A 7,181-nucleotide genomic window follows, 5' to 3' on the forward strand; every position below is an offset into this window, starting at 1 on the left:
GAAGGAGCTAAAAAGAGCAATTGCAGAGTTAAACAACAAATCAATTGAGAAAGCTTTAATTCATGACAACATCAAATGGACGTTCAACCCACCTACAGCTTCACATCATGGTGGTGCTTGGGAAAGCATGATCAGACTGGTCAGAAAGGTCTTAGTAACTGTTTTACATCTACAGACTTTATCTGATGAAACCTTAGTCACAGTCATATGCGAAGCCGAAGCAATCTTGAATGACCGACCAATTACGAGAGTTTCTGAGGATCCTAATGATTTAGAACCCCTGACACCTAATCATCTTCTTACTTTGAAAAGGAAACCAATTTTGCCTCCAGGCCTGTTTGATCAAAAAGACCAGTACGTAAGACGAAGATGGAAACAGGCTCAGTATCTTTCAGATTTATTCTGGAAAAGGTGGACAAAAGAGTATCTCGTTACTCTACAGGAGAGACAAAGGTGGAACAAAACAAAACGTAATCTTACAGTAGGAGATATCGTTTTGGTTGCGGATGCTACTGCACCACGAAATTCTTGGATGATTGGAAGAATTATTAAATCCTTTCCGGACAAATCGGGCATAGTTAGATCTGTGCAAATCAAAACCAAAACAAACATAATTGAGAGACCAGTGACAAAATTAGGCCTATTGGTAGAACAGTCAATGTAAAAGTGAACAAACACACCAAATAGGGGTTTATTTGTTCGTTTATTTATTTGTTGGTTTTATTGCAAGATGTTTTTGTTGCATTTATGTCTCCATACATGTATATGTTTATAATTGTTATGTCTTGTAGTGCCATGAACAATTAGGGGCCGGTTGTGTTGGAGCCATTCTGTGTATTGCCATGGGTTGGCGCTGTGTGCAGCCACAAGTCTACTTAAGACATTGGGTAATTAGTGCAGGTGTGGCGCACTGCGAGGTGCATGGTTTTTGACCGTGAGGCATGGCGTGTAATTATGGAGACTGACTTGAGTTAAGTTATTATTGAATAAATGTTTTATTTTTCGTTTTGTTAATAAATGGATTGGCATATCCAACGTTAAGTTCAGACTTTTGAAAGTTTATTATTTTATTTTATTTAATTATTTTAAGCCACAAGGAAACAGCACGCCCAAAACACGCGTGCAAAACGACTTAAATGTGCGCCAACACTTGTAAATACACTTTTTGCAAGTTATATAGGACACACATGTTTTTTAGTGCTACAGGGTTTCCTGTGTGTTTATTTGCTAATAGGGAACTGATGAACAGCGTGTGTGGAAGAGACTACATGTTACAGAGCATTTCTCGTTTTCTACTGATTTGTACAGATACCACCGCTTTACAGCCTGCATTAAAGGAGCAACCAGTATCTGTTTGTAGTCCAGGTCCTTCCTTCAATCAGCACAGTCACAATCACAGAACACAACGCAGATCACACAGACGTTAACGGATGTGCATCCAGCCAGATAGACGGCAGACCAGGCACACCCGTTACAATGGCAGCAGCAATTGTGTGAACTCTGAATGCTCCTCTGATTGACAACACATTCAAGTTTTGAATGAGACACAATAGGCCTACAGGGATTTGTAAGAAAGTTTACAGGAGCACTTTTCTGAAAAAATCTCAAGTCAAGTTTTATTTAAAGCAGAGACAACAGGGAGGGTACATGCAGAAAGACAGATTCAAAAAGAAATCTTGCATATGGTCTCCCAAGTCCCAAACTTTAATTGCCTCCTAATGTGACCATGTGAGACACAATCATGGTCGTGGCCGGAGACGCCTCTGGGGTCATGGCCACCACGCTGGTGAGGCCCGTTGTGTTATAATCTGACAACACAAGCAGCGTAAATTCTTACTGCATCCATCATGCTATAGGCTAGTAGGCCATCTAGCCAATATTAATAGTTTACATGATTTTCAATTATAAAGTAGGCCTAGGCTGATCATCAACTGTTGTAGACTTTGTTGTGTAGTCAATGTAGTTTTTACTGTTAAAAACCAGTAGCAGGTTTATTAAACCCTACAAGCATGAAACAGAATCTCACCTCCATCAATATCTTGTTGCCACAAAAAAATCTGTTGTGCAAAAGACATTAAAAATTAAGGTAGTGTCAGTATGTAGCTCTGAAACATTTTAACCACCACAAGTGTTCTTACACCTCTCTGCAGCTCATCATCCTGACTTTCTGCTGTGCCTCCAACTGGCAAACCAGAGTCTATAGGACAGCACAGTCTGTTAATCACCACTACTTTGTTACAGCTAAATGACATTTCAGGAATTTTCAGAACTAATGGGAAGGCATAGCTTACGCTCGTAGCCACAAGATTTCTGAAAGAGAGTAACCTTACTTTTACATTTGCTGTAGGCTACAGCCTATGCTTTAAAGAGGAAAAATATAAAAAAAATAAACCACACAGTCAGCACGAAAACAAGCAAGGCCCGAAGAGCTCCCATTGTTCCATTCTCCAAGTGAAGATGCCACCTGTGCCACCATGTGGGGTTTAAAAAGGCCCTTCGTGCTGGTGACACAGCTGTTGCTGATCAGCTCTAATGCTGCGTTCCATTTACCTCCGAAGTCGGAGCTGGGAATGACGTCACACCCGAGTTGACGGCGTTGTGTGGTATTTTGTAACGGTGGGAGACAGAACGGACCCAAACGCAACGCTGAGGGTTAGAGAAAGAGGTTTATTGAGGAGAAGGGGGTTCGAGGCGAGGACGGGTGGAAGGAGGGGGAGAGGCTGACGAGGACACGGGGAACCGAGAAGCTGGAGGAACGGAGGGCACTTAGGCTGGAGGCTTGAGGGAGGCTGGCAGACGGATAGGAGAGGGCGCGGAGACTGGGGTCCAGGCGAGGTGCGAGAGGAGAAGCCGGAGGGCGTCGTGGAGGCGGCGAGAGGAGGAGGCAGGCGAGCGAGCCCGGCTGGCCGAGCTGGGAGGCAGAGGTGAGTGAACCTGGCAGGGGGAAACAGAGAGACAGGGTTAGTAGGCAATGGGGACGTGAAGCAAGAGGGAATTTTAGAAAGAGCCAGAACGAAGCGGCGACACCAGGTCAGGAGCTGCGACGATCGAGCGAGGATGGAGTGGAAAGCCGGGGTAGATATACTGGTTGTGATGAGGCTGATGGCTGGCAGGTGCGGCGGCTGGGGATGGAGGTTGACGAGGTGCAGGTGTGGGTAGCCAGCCGGGCTCCGGAGCAGGGAGGGAGAGAGCACATACACAGAGAGAGAGAGAGGGCACAGGAGAAACCAGAAAGTGAGGGAAAGGAGAAACAGGACACTCACCAACAGCCGGGCTGCCACCGCGACAGTATTTACTCACGCTAAACACTGTAGCAACACGTCCAGGGACAGCTGTTGGACAACACTTTGTGTACGAACATTTCTATGAGTCACAAGTACACAGAAGTGCTAATAAACAGTATAAACTACAGCTTTCACTAACCGTTGATACCCCGACAGCCATCTTGGATCACGAGACCTCTGCTTTCCGAGTCGGAAACCTGACTTCAGGGGGCGTTCCAGTTCAAAGTTCCAACTGGGAACTAGGAAATTCCGACTTTCCATGTCAAGTGGAACGCACCATAATTGTCGCTCACCTCAGCAGAGTCTGTGGGCCTTTCTCATTTCTCAGTTACAGCATCTCTTTTACCTGTGTGTATATTCAATGACTTTTTGGACTCAAACTATTATATTATGTGAGTGTATAAATATCCGTATTTTGAACATGATAAATGTCATATTGAGTTAATACTAAATGTATTGATCTAACATGGTACGGTCCATATTCATTAGTCACAAAATAACAAAGGCTACCACCTTACATACAGTGTATACAATGCTGCACCCTGCGCTAGTGTATGTATAGGCTACACTAGCGCAGTGAATTCAATTGGACCAATCAGAATCAAGGTTTTCAAATCGACGCCCCAATCACACTGCGTGAAAGTCCGCTGCACAAAGTACCTCACGGTCAGGTTACTGTGTCAAGTTAACGTATTGTTATTGAGAGGGAAGCTAATTTTGGCCAGAAAAGCATGTTGTTTCCCAGGTTTGCTTTGCTTTACTTTCCCGACTCGGACATGGCAAAGGTGGACACCATAGACAAAATAAGAAAAGAGCACAGAAGAGAAGAAGAATATCAGGCCACACACAACTTCAATGTGAAGAGAGGTGTGCCTGGCAAGTGCTGACTTAGCAGGAGAGTACAGATGCAGATACTGACGGCAAAAATCCTCCTTCTTTGGGGTGAGTTGATTATTGTTAGCAAAACACGACATTTGTGTAGCCTAACTAACATTGAATTCACTCTGGGTTTGAAAATACTTTTCCTAGTTGGATAGCTGGTGTGCATTAGCTAATACTTGCTAACATGTGGATTTATAACTAATTTTCTGATAGTTATTAGCTGACTTTAGTTAACTAGCATCTTAATAGCTTCATAATCTAGACAGCAAGTTTTGTCTGCCTTAGAACCAGTGATGGGAGTAATGCGTAACTAAAGAAACGCAATTACGGTAATGTATTGCTTTTTGCTGTAACGCAATAACTTTAAATAAGGCATTACTATTAAAATGTTGGTAATGTTACCAGTTACAATCTCGCGTAATGCTTGTTACAAAGCATTTTACCCCGAAATTAGGATGGATGTATGGATGGATGCATGGATGGATGGATGGATGGATGCATATATAATTCAAAAACACCACAAAAGATTTTTGTACTGCAAAACATTTCTACCTGTTGCTGTAATTTGATGGTTGAGAATGTAGGCAGGCCTGTGCATGAGTGTGGGTGAGCACTCAATTCAGCTTTTGTACTGTTGAGATGACCAGTGAGGGCATTATCAGAGTATAAATGCAATTATTATAATGCTGTCTATATGCTGAAGAATAGGTTAACATTTCTATAATAGAATACGCTAATGTCCATACTTACATTGAAGAAGTTATCGATCACTGTAATCATTATTCTTGCCCTTATCTTCTGTAGAGACATCACTACAGTCGTCATGTTTGTGAAATAATGTTTTTGTGTCTTGCAATGCATGACCACACTATATAATAGCATGTGATGTTATATAAAATACTGCTCATCTCTATGTACATTTGTATGGTCATATATCCTGTATTCAACCTACCATTTGCCAAATTTAACCAACTTAATCCTGGGCCCAGATGTGGGTCTGAATTTCCTGCCTTAGCTCAACAAAATCAAATAATAAATGATAAGAAAAATTTGCCATAAGAATCGGTGTTTAATCAAGATATGCAAATGAAGAACTACACTATGTGGAAGTACTGCCGTAGCTGTGAATATTTAACTTTATCTGCAACTGTATTTTTTCCTTTAGGGAGCTTTCTGGGATCGTTGCCTCACTCTATGATGTCTTAAGGAGGCCATGAAAAGTGGCTCACCAAAAATACCTTGTCCTAATCAAATTGTTATAGCTGTAATAAGAATTTGTCTTTCCCTCTCTCTGTTTGTCTGTCTGTGTGTGTGTGTATGTATGACCACTTCCAATAATCCAGTAGTATCTGGTGTTTACTTTTGTTAACTGTTATAATACTTTGATTGTTACTTGTTCTACCCAGAATACTCTTGCTGATTCTGATGTTACGGTCCTCAAGAAAATGTTTGAAAGCACGACCTCGACGCTGATATTTGGAAAGGAGATACTGGCCCAATCCACGTTCACAGGGAAGTCTGGCATTCAAACCTCAAAGGGCCAGCTGGACCCTCAAAAGCTGAATGTGCTCGTAGGTATGTCTGGCTCCTGCATGTTTTTGCTCTTTTCTTGTGAAAAAATAAATAGATTAAAAATACTGTAATAGGTGTAAGAAATTGGCTACTTTTGTACTTCACATATTGACTGCTGTGTTAATGTGACATGTTGACAGCACAGTTGTTAAGTAGGTCTTTATGTTATGTTATTTTTTGTACCTGTTTAATAACATTTTATCATACAGCCCCTTGGCTGATTGTACAGAAGTGTTTATGTAATGTTTTTGATCATGTTGTAATGGAAGAACTGAGCATTAAATGGGTGGGGTTCCTTGTTGAAAAACATTTCACCTGAACCTAAACGGTTAGGATTATCAGAACAGTGAGACATGATCACATATTACATGATGTTATATTGTGTTTCAGCAACTTTGAACAAAAATAAAATATCTGACAATGCTAGTTAGTTAATTAGAGGTTAATTTTGCTTGTAAAATTAAACAAAATAATGTTTTCCCCTGGTGTTTTGGCCTGCTTGTTAGTGTCTCCTCCTTTCCCCCTGTGTGTGCTCTCCCTCTCTCTCTGCTCCTGAGCCAGTTGACAGTCCGCACCTGCACCTCATCGGCCACCTCCTCTGCCTGCCACACCTGCCAGCAATCAGCCTCATCTCTGACAGTACTTCAACCCCGGTTCTCCAGTCAATCGCTGCTTGATCGTTGTTGCTCCAGACCTGGTGTCACCGTTTGCCTCAAGCCTTTTTTCCTTCATCTCTGTTTCCCTACTCTTGGTTTGTCTCTGTGTCTAACCCTGTCTCTGTCTGTCTGTCTGCCTTCCCCCAGGTTCACTCACCCTCGTCCTCTGTCAAGTCAGCTGGGCTTGCCACCCTGCCCTTTTTCACCTGGGTGTGATTTTTGCAAGATGGAGGAATGATATTATGTTTTATATATATTAAGGATTTCAAATAAATAACAAAACAAGCGTAAACATTATCAAAAACATGTAGTAAATAAAAAAAGTCTATATTGTTTTAATAATGCATACATTCAATTAACCTAATCTGCATGTCTTTGCAGTGTGAGATGAAACTGGAGCACCCGGAGTAAACCCACGCAAACACGGAGAGAGAACCAGAACTGAACACCAGTCCTGGCTTACTGGTTTCCCACCCATGAAAATGCACACATTTGTTAATATTTTAGATGTGTGGAGTCTGATTCCCCTTCACAAAAACTCACCTCTCTATATCTACTTATCCTCTGCTCTGCACCCACATGTTGATCTTCTCCTTTATTTCAGTCTTCAGCCTGCCAGCTTCCCATGGACCCTGAAGAAGTACAGACACGAGTAGTCAGGATGGCCCAAGTTGCTCTTGACTTGACTTGCTTCACAAAGTTGAAGACACCTTTTTTCGGCGATTGGGTGGGACAGGGCGATGACTAAATGTCCACACCCACTTTCAAAGGCCCAGCAGCTTCCAGG

The 7,181-nt window shown here is 42.3% G+C and overlaps 1 long non-coding RNA gene across 2 annotated transcripts; it reads left to right on the plus strand.

The window, feature by feature from the left end:
- The first annotated feature begins 3,703 nt into the window (after positions 1–3,703).
- On the plus strand, positions 3,704–7,175 carry LOC123960728. 2 transcript variants are annotated; one of them, XR_006822589.1, is made up of 3 exons: positions 3,704–4,226; positions 5,573–5,741; positions 6,296–7,175. It is a non-coding gene; the product is annotated as an uncharacterized LOC123960728 (long non-coding RNA). The 2 variants fall into 2 exon arrangements; XR_006822588.1 differs by having other exon boundaries at positions 3,706–4,226; positions 6,300–7,175.
- Positions 7,176–7,181: the final 6 nt, after the last annotated feature.

Source organism: Micropterus dolomieu, linkage group LG21 (genome assembly GCF_021292245.1).
Source record: "Micropterus dolomieu isolate WLL.071019.BEF.003 ecotype Adirondacks linkage group LG21, ASM2129224v1, whole genome shotgun sequence".
NCBI lineage: Eukaryota > Metazoa > Chordata > Actinopteri > Centrarchiformes > Centrarchidae > Micropterus > Micropterus dolomieu.